General features: G+C 40.8%; 1 long non-coding RNA gene across 2 annotated transcripts in view; it reads left to right on the top strand.

The window, feature by feature from the left end:
• Nucleotides 1–16,802, top strand: part of LOC140710644 (uncharacterized) — a 58,260-nt gene that overhangs the window by 17,337 nt on the left and 24,121 nt on the right. Inside the window, exon 4 of one of the 2 annotated variants that reach the window (XR_012091743.1) lies at nucleotides 15,579–15,611. The exons of the other annotated variant lie outside the window; for it this stretch is intronic. This is a non-coding gene — a long non-coding RNA (uncharacterized lncRNA). Of the gene's footprint in view, nucleotides 1–15,578; nucleotides 15,612–16,802 lie in introns of those variants that run through there. 2 annotated transcript variants of the gene reach the window in all.

The raw sequence follows: 16,802 nt of genomic DNA, 5'->3' as shown, positions 1-16,802 counted from the left end.
AGAAGTACATTTTCTATTGCAATCTTCTACACACACACACACACACACACACACAGACACACGAATGAAACAAAAATTTCTAAAGAAATTTTCACTGTCACTATAGTTTCAATGCACTGTGATATTTTCCATTCCATTCAATGGTATATACCCAAAGGATTATAAATCATCCTACTATAAAGACACATGCACACATATGTTTATTGCAGCACTGTTCACAGTAGCAAAGACTTGGAACCAACCAAAATGCCCATCAGTGACAGACTGGACAAAGAAAATGTGGCACATATACACCATGGAATACTATCCAGCTATAAAAAAGGATGAGCTCATGTCCTTTGTAGGGACATGGATGATGCTGGAAACCATCATTCTCAGCAAACTAACACAAGAACAGAAAACCAAACACTGCATGTTCTCACTCATAAGTGGGAACTGAACAATGAGAACACATGGGGAGGGGAACATCAGACACCAGGGCCTGTTGGGGGATGGGAGGTTAGGGGAGGGATAGCATTAGGAGAAATACCTAACGCAGATGATGAGTTGATGGGTGCAGCAAACCACCATGATACGTGTATACTTATGTAACAAACCTGCACGTTCTGCACATGTACCCCAGAACTTAAAGTATAAAGAAAATTAAATGTGTCAAGATAATGATAAGATAATCCAGAGGCTGGGAGAAAATATTTACAATATAAATATCTAATAAAGGATTTGTATTTAAAATATAAAATGAGCTCTTAAAACTCAACAATAAGAAAATAAATAACCTGATTAAAATATGAGCCAAAGACCTTAACAGACACCTCGCCAAAGAAGATATACTGATGGCAAATAAGCCTATAAAAAGATACTCCATGTCATATGTCATCAGGAATATTCAAATTAAAACAAAAAGCTATTACCACTCCACACCTATTAGAATGACCAAAATCCAGAACACAGACAACATCAAATGCTGGTGAGGCTGTAGAGCAACAGGAACTCTCATTCATTACTGGTGAGAATGCAAAATGGTACAGCCTCTTTTTAAAACAGTTGGGTAGTTTTTCACAAAAACTAAACATACTCTTATTACACAATCCAGCAATAACTGTTCTTGATATTTATCCAAAGGCACTGAAAACTTATGTCCACTCAGAAACCTACACTTGGGCATTTATTCATAACTGCTGAAATTTTAAAGTAGCCAAAATGTCCTTTAGGAGGTGAATTGATAAATAAACTGTAATATACAGTTTCCAGGCAATGGAATATTATTTAGTATTGAAAAGAAATGAGCTACAAAGCCACAAAAATACATGGAGGAATCTTAAGTGCATATTACTAAGTGAAAGAAGCCAATCTGAAAAGCTACATACTATATGATTCCAACTATACAACATCCTGGAAAAGGCAAAACTACATAGACAGTAAAAAGGTCAGTGGTTGCCAGAGGTTATGGGGGACAGAGGAGCGAATAGGCAGAGAGCAGAGGATTTTTAGGACAGGAAGAAATATTCTGTGTGATATAGGCATACCTCAAAGATATGCAGATTTGGTTCCAGGACACCATAATAAAGCTAATATCTCAGTCAAGGAAGTAACACAAATCTATTAGTTTCCCAGTGCATATAAAAGTTATGTTTACGGTATACTGTAGTCTATTAAGTGTGCAATAGTATTACGTCTTTTAAAAAGTACATACCTGAATGTAAAAATACTTTAGTTCTAAAAAATGTTAACAAACATCTGAGCCTTCCATAAGTCATACTCTTTTTGCTGATGAAGGGAGGGTCTTGCCTTGACGTTGATGGCTGCTAACTGATCAGGGTGGTGGTTGCTGAACGTTGGCGTGTCTGTGGCAATTTCTTCAAATAAGATAACAGTGAAGTTTGCCACATCAGTTGACTCTTCTTTTAACTAAGTATTTCTCTGTAGCATGCAATGCTGTTTGATAGCATTTTACCTACAGGAACTTCTTTCAAAGTTGGAGTCAATGCTCTCAAATCTTGCTGCTGCTTTATCAACCAAGTTTACATAATATTCAAAATTATTTCTTGTCAACTGGGAGTGGTAGCTCACACCTGTAATCCCAGCACTTTGGGAGCCAATGTGGGTGGGTCACCTGATGTCAGGGGTTCGAGGCCAGCCTGGCCAACATGGTGAAACCCATCTCTACCAAAAATACAAAAATTAGCAGAGAGTGGTGGTGTACACCTGTAATTCCAGCTACATGGGAGGCTAAGGCAGGAGAATTGCTTGAACCCGGGAGGCAGAGGTTGCAGTGAGCCAGGATCATGCCACTACACTCCAGTCTGGGCAACAGAGCAAGACTAAAGAAAAAAAATCTTTCTTGACATTTCAAAGCATATTCACCCAAAGAATATGTTTCATCTCCAGAAACCATTTTCTTGGCTCATCTATAAGAACCAACTTCTCATGCATTCAAGTCTAATCATGAGATTGTGGCAATTTAATCATATCTTTGGGCTCCACATATAATTCTAGTTCTCTTGCAATTTCTGGCACATCTGCAGTTCCTTCTTCCACTGAACTCTTGAACCCCTCCAAGTCATCCATGAAGGTTCAAATCAACTTCTTCCAAACTTCTGTTAATGTTGATATTTTGACCTCCTCCTGTGAATCACAAATGTTCTTAATGGCATCTAGAATAGTAAGTCCTTTCCAGGTTTTCAATTTATTTTGCCCAGATCCACCAGAGAAATCACTATCTTAGCAGCTGCAGCCTTATGAAATGTAATTTCTTAAATAATGAGACTTGAATATTGAAATTACTTGTTGATCCATGGGCTGCAGTATGGATATTGTCTTAACAAGCATGAAAACAACATTAACCTCCTTGCACATCTCCATCAGAGCTCTTGGGTGACCAGGTGCATTGTCAATAAGCAGTAATATTTTGAAAAGAGTCTTTTTTACTAAGCAGTAGATCTCAACAGTGGACTTAAAATATTCAGTAGGCCATGCTGTAAACAGATGTGCTGTGAACCAGGCTTTGTTATTCCATTTATAGAGCATAGGCAGAGTAGATTTAGGGTAGTTCTTAAGGGTCCTAGGATTTTGGGAATGGTCAGTGAGCATTGGCTTCAACTTAAAGTCACCAGCTGCATTAGCCCCTAACGAGAAAGTCAGCCTGTCCTTTCAAGCTTTGTAGACAGGCTTTGACTTCTCTCTAGCTATGAAAATCCTAGATGGCATCTTCTTCCGATAGAAGACTGTCTTGTCTATCTTGAAAATCTGTTGTTTAGTGTAGTCACTGTCACCAAATCTCTTAGCTAGATCTGCATAACTTGTTGCTGCTTCTACATCAACACTTTCTTCTTCCCCTCGCCCTTTTTTTTTTTTTTTTTTTTTTTTTTTTTTTTTTTTTTAGAGAGAGAGCTTCACTCTCATTGCCCAGGCTGGAGTGCAATGGCACAATCTTAGCTCACCACAACCTCCACCTCCCAGGTTCAAGCAATTCTCCTGCCTCAATCTCCCGAGTAGCTGGGATTACAGGAATGTGCCACCATGCCTGGCTAATTTTGTATTTTCAGTAGAGGCAGGGTTTCTCCATGTTGGTCAGGCTGGTCTCAAACTTCCAACATCAGGTGATCCACTCGCCTCAGCCTCCCAAAGTGCTGGGATTACAGGCATGAGCCACTGCGCCCTCACCTCGCACTTTTGTTATAGAGATGGCTTCTTTCCTTGAACCTCATGAACCAACCTCTGCTAGCTGCAAACTTTTCTTCTGGAGCTTCCTCACCACTATTAGCCTTCACAGAATTGAAGAGAGGACTTTTCTCTGGATTAGTCTTTGGCTTAAGGGAATGTTGTGGCTGGTTTGATCTTCTATTCAGACCACTAGAACTTTTTGTATATCAGCAATAAGGTTGTTTTGCTTTCTTACCACTCGTGTGTTCACTGAAGTAGCACTTTTAATTTCCTTCAAGAATTTTTCCTTTGCATTCACAACTTGGCTGTTTGGTGCAAGAGGTCTAGCTTTCAGTCTGTCTTGGCTTTTGACATGCCTTCCTTACTAAGCTTAATTATTTCTAGCTTTTGATTTAACGTAAGGACATGCAATTCTTGCTTTCACTTGAACACTTAGAGATCACCGTAAGGTTAGTAATTGGCTTAATTTCAATATTGTTTTGTCTCAGAGATCGGGGTGGCCTGAGAAAAGGGAGAGAGACAAGAGAACAGCCAGTGAGTGGAGCAGTCAGAATGCATGCATTTATCAATTAAGTTTGCTGTATTACTGCATGTTCTTACTTATAAGTGGGAGCTAAATGATGAGGACACATGGACACACAGAGGGAAACAAGACATGCTGGGGCCTTTCCGAGAGTGGAGGGTGGGAGGAGGGAGAGAATCATGAAAAATAACTAATGGATACTAGGCTTAATACCTGGGTGATGAAATAATCTGTACAACAAACCACTGTGGCACAAGTTTACCTATGTAACAAACCTGCACTTGTACCTGTGAACTTACCATTTAAAAAAAATTTTTTTAAGTTTGTTGTATTACATGAGTGCAGTTTGTGGCTCCCCAGGACAATTTCAATAGGAACACCAAAGATCACTGATCAGAGATCACCATTATAGATACAATAAATAATGAAAAAGTTTGAAATGTCATGACAATTATCAAAATATGACACAGAGACACGAAGTGAGCACACACTGTTGGGAAAATGGCTCTGACAGACTTGCTAGATGCAGGGTTGCCACAAATCTTCCATTTGTAAAAAATACAATATCTGTGAAACACAATAAAGTGAAGCATGACTACTTGAAAGTCAGTATCACTGGATATGAAACCCTTTGCTTACATTTTCTTTCTTTGTGTATATGATGCATTACTACATGTGGGGATGTTATTCTCCCCCACATATCTTTTTGGATAATAACTATATTTTTTTCTTTTTAGATTCAGGGGGTACATGTGCAGGTTCATTACAAGGGTATGTTGTGTGATGCTGTGACGTTGGGCTTCTGTTGATCCTGTTGCTCAAAGAGTGAACACAGTACCAAATAGGAAGTTTGTCAGCACTTTTTTCCCCTCCTATTGTCACTTCTTTTAGAGTCACCAATGTCTATTGTTTCCATCTTTATGTCCATATGTACCCAATATTTAGTTTCAACTTATAAGTAAGAACACGCAATACTTGGTTTTCTGTTTCTGTATTAATTCACTTAGGATAATGGCCTGCAGCTGCATCCACATTGCTACAGACAACATGATTTAATTCCTTTTTATGGTTACATAGTATTCCATGGCATATGTGTACCACATTTTCTTTATGTTTTTGGATAATAACTTTAAATGACATTTGACTGTGATCTTTTCCTGTACTAATTTTATGTGAATTTTGTTTTCCTGAATTTTTAGAAGGAAACATGGTTCATGATAAACTGTATAAGTTCAAACTGCCCTGTATTCCATGGTTTTATGCATTGTTTAAAAATAAAATAGTACCCTAAAATGTCCTGGCTCTATTCTCATTGCCCTACTTTTATTTGGCCCTCTCTTTCTTCATCCCTGTTGCCCCTGCCTGGCTCAATTTTGCCTCCACTCCTAGCAATCTCTCCTCAATGTGGGACTCTGCCCTAGAAACAAACCTGTGCAGGTTCTTTTCAAAGTTCACAGGATCTGGACCATGCCAGCCCCTTCATAGCCTACTGGGCACTCCTTGCAGTCACCCAACACTGGGCTTAACAAAGCCCCTCCCAGTTTCAGCAGCTGTTTCCAAAGATGTCCACTATGCTTGCCAGTGAATTACTGTCAGCTCTTTGGAATTCTCTGTTTTCCGATCCTTCAGACACTGCCCCATTACTTCTGTCTTCTTTCTACATAGATGTTACTACCATGCAGGTCTTGTAGCTGTTGGGGATTGTCACCAGTTCTATTTTGGGGTTTGTGGAGATGGCTTGTCATGGAGGTTTATAAATGTTTTCCATGGACTTGTGGTTTTGCTATCCAGTTGTTCTGTCTGTTTTAAAGACAGAATTTGGGTTGACAGTTTAGTGTGTTGGTCACATTGCTTAGAGCATGAGCTCATGAAACTTGACATGACAGTTGTATAAACCTATAAGCACTCTTTGTCAGGATAAGAATGTGCCTGGAGCTTGTGTGCTTGGTTTCCAAGCCCTGGGCACTCCACAGAGCTACTGAGAGTGAAGCCCATGTTCCCAACATAGCAGATCTGCTATGGCCAGGCATAGTAGTTCATGAATGTAATCCCAGCACTTTGGAAGGCTAAGGCAGGAGAGAATTGCCTGAGGTCAGGAGTTTAATACCAGCCTGGGCAACATAGCAAGACCCCACCCCTTAAAAAAATTGCAGTGGCCTGTACCTGTAGTCCTAGCCACTCAGGAGTCTGAGTTCTAGCTACTCAGGAGGATTGCTTAAGCCCAGAAGTTTGAGATTACACTGAGCTATGATCATGTCACTGCACTCAGCCTGGGCAGTGAAATTCGATCTAAAAAACAAACAAAAAAACAGATTTGCTATTACTATGGGAGGGGTGGGAAACTCCTGCCCAAGACCAGCCTCAGATCTAAATCTGAGTTTGGTTGCCACAAGGAAGAACAGCAATGCTGAGAAAGCCCCATCCCTAAGGTCCAAGCACACAGAGAGGGCCTACCCAAGACTGAAACTGAATCAGGACAACACACAATTTCCCCTGCCTTCACCACAAGCATAGCACAAAATAACAAACTGTAGTAGTCTGCTGCTAGGAAACGGGAAAGAGAATGGAAAGAAAACCCTCTTTTGCATGAGCATATAGGAATGGCTAAATGCTGAAGGTGAAGTATGGAAACCAAGAAAAATCCTCTGACCTCAGCTTCAACCTTAAGCAGAAGGCAACAATTTCACAACACTAGAGAGATTTAACTCAGTGGTATAAAGAAAGTAAAGAGAGCAACAATAAAACCCAAGCTTAACTAGCTGGGCATTGTGGTATTCATCTGTAATCCCAGCTACTCGGGAGGCTGAGGCACAAAAATCGCTTGGACCCAGAGGTGGAGGTTGCAGTGAGCCAAGAGAGCAGCAATAAAACCCAAGCTTAACTAGCTGGGCATTGTGGTATTCATCTGTAATCCCAGCTACTCGGGAGGCTGAGGCACAAAAATCGCTTGAACCCAGAGGTGGAGGTTGCAGTGAGCCAAGATCACGCCACTGCCCTCCAGCCTGTGAGACAGAGTGAGATTCTGTCTCAAAACAAAACAAAAACCCAAGCCTACCTCCATTTCTGACGAGGTTGACTCAACCTCCCGCACTGTCTAACAGAAGAAAAGGCATGTCTATTTTCATACATAAATACTATTTAACTTAGTGTCTACTGTTCTACATATTATGTTCACCATGCAATCAAGAATTATAAGACACACATATATCAATTTAAATAATTCATTGCAGGGAGATTTGCAAGAAGATAGAGCAATCAATAGAACCTAACTCAGAGATGACCTAGATGTTGAAACTATGAGATGAGTGCTTCAAAATAACTGTGACTAATACTTTTTTAAGGCCTATCGGAAAAAGTAGCTTGCATGCATGAGTAGATGGGGAATTTCAGCAGAGAGATGGAAACTATCCTAAAGAGTCCAATAGAAATGTTAGAAATGAAAACATGACATCAAAGATGAAGAATTCACGCCGGGCCCAGTGGCTCACGCCTGTAATTCTAACACTTTGGTAGGCCAAGGTGGGTGGGTCATCTGAGGTCAGGAGTTTGAGACCAGCCTGGCCAACATGATGAAACCCCATCTCTACTAAAAATACAAAAATTAGCCAGGCATAGTGGCGTGTGCCTGTAATCCCAGCTACTTGGAAGGCTGAGGCAGCAGAATCTCTTGAACCCAGGAGACAGAGGTGGCAGTTAGCCGAGATCACGCCACTGCACTCCAGCCCGGGAGACAGAGTGAGACTCTATCTCAAAAAAAAAAAAAGAACAGAACATCCACAAGTAGTGGGACAATATAATCTGTCTAACATATATTTAACTGTCCAGAATGAGAAGAGAGAGAACAGAATGGAAGAGAAATATTTAAATGCATAACAGCCAAGAAGTTTTTGAAATCAATAAAGACATCAAACCAGAGGTACAAGAAACTTAGAGAACCTCAAGCAAAATAAAAACAAAACACACACACACACACACACACACACACACACATACCCCTAGATATATGACATTCAAACTTCTGTGTATGAAAGGTAATAAGGAAATCATGGAGGCAGTCAGAGATAAAAGAAACATTACATACAGAGGTTTTTAAAGAGAATTATAGCATATTCACATTAGAAACAATTCAACAAACCTGTTAGTATTGCATTGAATCAGTAGACAAACTTGAGGAAAATGTATATAATACTGAGTAATCCAACCACAGACATAATACCTCCCTCCATTAAGTAAGATCTTCTTTAACCTCTCTGTAATTTATATAGACTTCTGCACGAAAGGCTTGCACATGTTGTACTTTATTTATTCTTAATTATTTAATATTTTATGCTATTATTAATAGCATCTTTCTTTTTATTTTGTTTTCTACCTCTTTGCTGCTAATATAAATTATTTTCAAATGTGAAGTTTGTTCTGTCATCTTGTTAAATGTATTAATTTTGATAATTTATCTATAGAGTCTTTTGGATTTTCTAAATATCTAATCATCAGATGATCCATGAATGATAACAGTTTATTTCTTTCTTTTCAATATTTTTGCCTTTTATTCACTGTCTTGAATTACTACACTGGGTAGGATTTCTAGTATAACACTGAAAAGATATCATATTTGTGGGCATTTTTGTCTTGTTCCTGAACTCAAAGGCAAAGTTTTCAATGTTTCTTCAATTCCATGTGTTGGCACAGAATGTGAGGCAATGAGAACTCTTATATGCTGATGATAGAAGTATGAATTCATACAACTATTTTGAAAATAAAGTCATTAACTACTAAAGGTAAAGATATAACATTCTATGAGCTAAAAATTCCAATTTGGCCTGAAACTATAAAACTACTAGAAGAAAACATTGGGGAAATGCTCCAAGACATTGGTCTGGGCAAAGGTTTCTTGAGTAAGACCTAAAAACCACAGGCGACCAAAGTAAGAATGGGCAAATGGGATCACAGCAAACTAAAAAGCTTCTCCACAGCAAAGGAAACAAATAGCAAAGTACAGAAACAACTTACAGAACGGGAAAAAAATTGCGAACTATTCAACTGGCAAGGGATTAATAACCAGAATATATAAGGAACTCAAACCATTCAACAGTAAGAAAACAAGTAATCCAATTTTTTTAATGGGCAAAAGATGTGAACAGACCTTTCTCAAAAGAAAATATACAAATGAAGTCAGGTAGCGTGATGCCTCCAGCTTTGTTCTTTTGACTTAGGATTGTCTTGGAGATGTGGGCTCTTTTTTGGTTCCATATGAACTTTAAAGCAGTTTTTTCCAATTCTGTGAAGAAACTCGTTGGTAGCTTGATGGGGATGGCATTGAATCTATAAATAACCTTGGGCAGTATGGCCATTTTCACGATATTGATTCTTCTTATTCATGAGCATGGTATGTTCTTCCATTTGTTTGTGTCCTCTTTTATTTCACTGAGCAGTGGTTTGTAGTTCTCCCTGAAGAGGTCCTTTACATCCCTTGTAAGTTGGATTCCTAGGTATTTTATTCTCTTTGAAGCAATTGTGAATGGAAGTTCATTCATGATTTGGCTCTCTGTTTGTCTGTTACTGGTGTATACGAATGCTTGTGATTTTTGCACATTAGTATTGACAGGTAGAGAAGATAAGGATGTTTTGAGCTCATCAAGACAGGAGGAGACACCTGTTGGGACAAGAGAGCCCAGCAGCAGACTGGTTCTCCCATCCTCGTTCTCTATCATATGATGCTGGTTGGGAGGATGCTGGGGAAATATTGTGATATGGTAAGTTAAATCTTTGGGAAAGAATTTTTTTGAGTCAGGCTTGCTCTGGACATTGCCTGACTCCTGTGGCTTGGAGGTTGCCAGGGGGATGACACATTCCTTCAAGATTCTGGTTTCTTTCCTGGCCAGATCTAGCAGAGCCAAGATTTCTTGGGTGCCTGCAGGCTGTCAGAAGAACTCCATCATTGCTTCTGTCACTACTGTGCACTGAATCCTGCCTGAAGTCCTTCACTTCCCCCTTTGGCTAGGGACCCTTCCTTTCTTCCCTGCTGGATCCAGGGAGGAGGAGAGGCAACATCAGAACTGTGCTTCCACCATAGCTGTGGGGCTGTCTCTGTGTAACGTCCTGCTGGCCTAGAGTTTCTAGCTTCTAGTGTTACCTGTGGAACTACAAAATGTATCCTTATTCCAGGTTAAGTTCCTCTGCTATGCATTCTCATGTACTTCCTTTTTGAAATAATTATTAAATGAATGAGTGCTTATTTAGTATTTATTTTCCTGGGCTAGACTATGAGCTCCATAAGATCTGGAATGAAGTCTGTCTTGCTCACTGCTGTATTCCTATTGCCAAGCACAAAAAAATCATTGTAGGCATTTCAAACAGGGAATTTAAACAGGAAATTGGTTACACGATGGACTGGGCTGAGAAGCCAAATGGGGTGGTTAAACAAGCATATATTAGTGACAGCAGAAGCTGCTACCACCCTGAGGGCTGGAAGGACGCAAGGAAGGAGTGGGGAACAACTTCATTCTGATTAACTTCATTCTGAATTCTATGGAATTAAAAATTTTTTCTTCTGGTAGGGGTGCCCACAATACTAGTAAAAATGTAGGCCATTTAACATTACTCTATTTGAAATCCACCATAGCCTTCTTGAGCTTCCAATCTGAAATCTGTAGGGATAATGTTTCTCAAAATGACAAAAGCACCATTTCTGAGGCAAAGATCCAGCCTGTCCTGGGCAGGTTGGCCCTTGGTTAGGATTTCAGGTCACGCTTGCAGATCAGAGCCCTGGGAGGCTTCCATCTCAGACGGGCTGTGACCTTTTGGAGACAGAGACGGCTGTAATGCCATCTTTGTCCACCAGAGGGCTTCAGGGCCTCCCCTCAGTCCCAACGGCTGAGATTCGGTGGCTCACCCAGGCCGTGGCAGGGAGCTGCCTTGAGGGGTCTCCTCTTAAGTACCTCATGTGTTGGAGCAGATCTGGGGGTGCAGAGGCTGCCCTGATTCCAGAAGGGAGGAATTTGTATTCGGTTCCCTCATTTTCTCTCTCACAGCTTCATTTTGTGTTTAATAACAATTGATTTGAAAAATTTAAAAATCGGGAAATCAAAGTGGGGGTGTGTGTGCGCATTTTGTGGGCAGGGTAGCAAGAAGTGGGAATAATTCTGGTTACATTAATTCATGCCTGAACTCGCAGCTTAAACATTATTTAATGTTGTAGAAATTCAGAGATGGAAAAGTGACCTTGGAAATAATTTAGCATCCCTTCATTTATAGCTAAAGAAATGGCTGTGGCCTTTGCTGCTTGCGAGATGCCTGGAAGGTTCAGAACCTTTAGGAATGCAGCTAATATGTAAGGTTATTAAAGTGTTTTTCGTAAGATTTTATTTCAGCATTCCAATCTTTCTTCTCTTTTCTTAGACTCAGCCTGAGCCTTAACAGCAGTAACAAAGCACAAAAAGGCATTTTTCAGTTTTCTATCGAAAGTACTTGACTTTCTTGTTCTAATCCCATCATTGGTCTTTGGATTCTTTCCAGATTCCATTGAATCAGAAGATAGAAAGGCCTGACATGGTAGAAAAATTATCCAGGAAAATATTGGAGTGAGTAGAAAACCAGTCAAACTCCTAATTGCAAATTCTCTTAAAATTAATTTTAAAATGTTACTAAATAATTTTCAGCAGTACAGCAAAGACCAGTCACTGAAGTAACTTAAGGGAGAATGCACTAAACTGAAAAAAAAAAAAAAAATCAGTGGGGGTTTCCTTAAAAGTTTTAAAAAACACTCAATGAGCCCACACAAAAAACTTTATTTTAATTAATCCTAAAGAAAGAAACAACCACAGGGAACTATACACAGAATTCAGAAAATGGCTGGAGCCTCTTTTCAAAGAAATAAAGGGGACATTACATCCTCACTAGTGAAAGTCAGAATAAAAAAGAATGAAGGTAATGATTATTGCAAAAGACACATTGAAAATCATGTGTTTTTTTGGCACAAAGCAGAAATGGCACTTAAATCAGTAAAGAAACCTGAGCAATAGATCCAGAATTTAAAGAAACTAAATTAAGAAATGAAACACTTCAGGAGGGCAGATCTGGGGAATAGATCTGAATATTGCAATTTCTGAATAGTTAGACTTCCTGAGTAAGCCAAACAAAGAAAAGGTCCTAAATCAATAACTAAAGATGCAGGAATACTTTATTCCAGAATCAATAAGAGATTAGACTTGAAATAGAGAAGAGTCACATGGTCTAACAGAACAGTTATGAACATTTAGGAAACAGTTCTCACACTTATACATCTTTTCATTTGACTTTTACAACAACAATGTGAGGTAGACAGATATTATTAATCTCCCGTCTTACAGATAGGGATTAACCTCCAAGAAGCTGAGTGATTTGCCCAAGGGATATAACTAGTAAGTGAAGAGCCCAAGTTCAAGTCCAGGTCCTGCTCTCCAAAGTGGGAGGGGTCTTATACGTATTTTAAATAATAAGGGAAATACATCTTTGATGACACGCAAAAAGAGAAGATCACTCTTAAAAGAATATACATTGGAAACACGGCTAGATTTTCTAGTAATGTAAAGAGAGCTCAGTGGATATGAAACGATGTTACCAAGGATGAGAGAGAGAGAGAGAGAGAGAGAGAGAGAGAGAGAGAGAGAGAGAGAATGCATCCCCACCATACTTGACCTTGCCAAACTGCCTTTCATGTGGGGCGCAACAAAGAACTAAAAGCTCTTTGAGGTCCTAGAAATCCAACCAGTCACTCACTCACCTTATTCCAACAGGCTGTCAGGACTGCTTCTAACAGAAGTCTGAATTAAACACAGAAACATAAAGAGAAGACATTGACCTGAGTTATTTATTTATTACAGACATACATAAAGAGAACATTATGAGGAAGCATTTTTTGTTGATAAGTATAATTATTGTATTTGATGGAACAAAAGTAAGATGTGTCCTTATAAAAGTAAGATGTGTATGAGGAATTACAAACTGCTCTCACCTTTCTAAGAGAGTTATTTGGCTAAATGTGACATGAAACATTCCTTAGAGTCAATACTACCACTCTGGGAACTTGTCCTAAAGCAATAATTCAAAGAAGAAAAAATTGTAGATTGTTATCCTGATATTTACAATTGCGAAAACTTGGAATAAAAACGGAAGAACTGAGTTTTACCCCAAATGAGTATTATATAGCTGTTAAAAATAATGAAGATGAAATATGTGTCTGAAATTAGCAATGGAAGTAGAACTAAGTTTTTAACCGTAGTATGATTAAAACAATGACAGATGTGTGTGTGTAGATAAAAATCGGGATGCAATTTAGAGAAATGACGTGAGTTAATCTAGGGTGGTGGAATCGAAGCTGAATTTTAAAAAGTCTATACACACTATTACGTTCACAAATGGTTAGAAAGTTGCCAGTGCTGCTGCTAAAACACAGCATTGTTTCATTGCCCAGTTGAAACACTGCCCGATCCCACCCAAGTCAGAGGTTCATGGACTACGTCTGGAAGCATAAGAAACTGCTTACAGTCGCTGCCCCTGAGTAGGGGAAGCGGGGCTTGCGGGCCTGGGGAAGAGGGCTAGGAAGTGACTTAATTTCACTATATGTGCTATATTCGTTGGTGCCTTTTGGATTTTGTATTCCTTGCGTGTGGTGCCAATGAAAACATGATGTCTAGGCTCAATAAATCTACATATTTCTGATCTGAAAAATTTCCCCAGTGGTCCGATGGGACAGAGGAGTTGAAGTCAGTGAGGTGTTGGAAAATGCAAAACATTTAGTTACTGCACCATATAAATGGAAAGGCAGAGAGTGGAGACAATGCCAAGGCTACAAAGAGAACAATAGGTGGGAGTGAGCCCGCCTAGGAGTCCACATGAAGCAGTGGAGACCAGGTAGAATCTTGGGGCTGTGGCCAAGGGAGCAAAAAACTGCAATGCAGAAGATGAGCGGAGATGGTGGCACAGATGGCAGATGAAAAGTGTCCGTGGATGGCAAGGAGAGGGGCCACAGGGTGGAGCCAAGGGAGGCCAGGACTACTCACTGTGCTGTAGTGTGGACAGACACTGAGGTATGGCCCGTGCAGTGAATGGCTGCTGTGACCGGACATGCTGGTTGCATAAAGTTGGGGCACCAGGGAAGTGTGGAGCCAGGGTGCCTCCTGGGATGGCTGCCGAGACCAGTGTGAGCTGGGGAGGAAGCAGACGCACAGGCTGGTCTCAAGGCTGTGGAGCCAGTGGGGTTGGGTTAGCTGCAGATCTTAAAGGCTTCTTCTCTTAAACAATGAGTAGGATGGAAAGAACAGTATTGGCAGTCAGAAGGCCGAGGTTCAAGTTCCACTTTGAGGACCAGCTCTGTGACCTTCCTCACCATTTTGTCATCCTCAAAATGGGTAATATTAGCCACCTTGTGGAGGCAGAACAAGGAGGCAAGAGTGAAAACATCTGCAAGAAATAGCAGAGATAAGCGCTCTCTGAGCTATAAACTGTAAAACCAGCATAACTCATCAGAGCAGAGAGGAACCCAGTCACATTAAGGAGGTGGATTGACTCTCAGGCCTGAATGAAGGTATTTTGTTAATTAGAGCAAGGGCTAAAGACCCACAGACCCCAGGGGGAGGAGAGGCAGGCGTACATGCTAGTCTATGCCCTGCTCAGGTGAGGTGCCCAGCCCAAAGCCATGGAGTCTCTGGGTCTAGAAACAAGCATCGTGTTTCTGTGGAAAAGGATGTATTAGGCTACCCTGACCCCATCAAACACTTGAGTTACGGTAACCCTTTTTCGATTGCATGCTTACTGTGTAACCTCTCATGGCATTATTTGGCTTCCCATATAGCCCGACCCTCAGAGATAGAACTTTCTGTCCTCCAGAAATTCTCATTGTAGGCCAAAGTAGTGAAAAGCACTGATTTTGGAACCAGGTTGAGATTCTGGCTCTGCCACTTCCTATTGGTGACCTTGGGCAAATTATGTGACCTTCTTTGTATCAGTTTCCTCATCTGTAAAATGAGATACTAAGAGTAGCTTCCTGTTCCTTGTGAGGAATAATGATAAATCATGTAAGGGCCCTCGGTGCCTGGCCTGGTAGGTGCTGTACACACGTTTGTGGGGTTTATGGAAAATTGCTGACTTGGCATTCTGATTCATCCATGGTAGACTCTGTGAGCCTGCTCAGGGTGCTGCTGCCTAGAAGTTTGCTAGAGGGAGGGCGTTTCAGGTAGAGGACGTGGTTTGTTGAGTCTTGGAAGGGTGAACAGGATATAGGTAGCTGGGGTGGCTGCAACCTGGGCACATGGGGCAGAATGGTGGGAGATGAGACAGAGCTGATTGGGGCCAGATCCCATGAGTATGGGCAACAACAGTTTGTACTGTGCTAATACATTCTGATTTCATCCTATAGGCCACGGTGGTTCCCTGGAGAATTTTAGGCAGGTGAGTGACAAAATGGAATTTGTGTTTTAGATTTCGAGATCCTTGACAGTGGGGTTGGCGGGGGGGTCTTGTTCATCCTTGTGACTTCAGTAAGTCACCCATCTTTTGACTCAGAGCAACAAATCAACGAGCATTTGCGAAATGAGTGAAAGACAATGCCGGAGACTATGGAGGCCAGATGGGCATCAGGGAGACCACCCAGGGCCTGTTGCATTAGCCCAGGTGGGAGCAATGAGGGTGTGGACAGAGGCAGCAGGAGGTACTGGGGAAGGTCACAGCAAAGATGACTTTATCTTTTTAGCTAGGGTGATGGCAAAACTACTAAAAATGAAAGGAAAACAGGAGGAAGACCAGTGTGCTTAAGTTTAGGACAACAACACAATGTGAAGTACCCAGTGGATGTCAATGAGTTTTTTCTCTTAATAATTTGCCTGTAAGCAAGGCTGTCATTGCTAACGCTTCTGATGAGCTCTCTTGAATCTTTGAGGGGACCAATAATGGCAGTTTCAAGGTGGGATCTGAAAAAAAAAGTCATGTGAACAGTTTTCACCCATATATTTTAGGTTACATATGTCATGAGACATGTTTGGAAAGGCATGTGTAAGCAAATTTGTCTAAATTCAAATGTTACAAACACACAGCTATATATTTGTGTATGTTGTGTGTGTATCCCCAACTCTGTACTGCTGGAAGTTGTGGAGACAGGCAGCACTATCTGACCCTGGCCTGGGGCCTCTCAGTTGCCTGAAAATGAGCCAGCTCTCAGACTCAATGTCCCATGGGATGGAGGGCTCCCAAAGTCTCCAAGTTCTGGATGTGGTGACATCTGAGAGAATTTCCCTACACAGTAGGCACCTAAGATTGAAGCTGCTTGGTGTGTTATCTAACATGTTTATTCCCCTAGGCAAGACTACCTTTATACATACCTCATTGAATGGAAGAATATCAAGGGGTGGAGTTTCCCTGCTGGCATCCCCATGGCACATTTATCCATTTGGCCCAAGCACACCTTTCAACAGGAGGCTGGGAGGGCAGGGACCTGGTTGGGCTGATCCTGCTCTTGTGAGTTCCAGCTGCACCAAATAACGCTGGTTGGTGTCTACCCTGCGCCCTTTACACAAACACCTGTGCAATCTTGTTTTAGATCCTGGGGAAATAACAACTGATTTCTATGGATGAGAAGTTCATATCA

Source organism: Chlorocebus sabaeus, chromosome 29, assembly GCF_047675955.1.
Source record: "Chlorocebus sabaeus isolate Y175 chromosome 29, mChlSab1.0.hap1, whole genome shotgun sequence".
NCBI lineage: Eukaryota > Metazoa > Chordata > Mammalia > Primates > Cercopithecidae > Chlorocebus > Chlorocebus sabaeus.
This window is presented reverse-complemented; position numbering and strand designations above follow the sequence as displayed.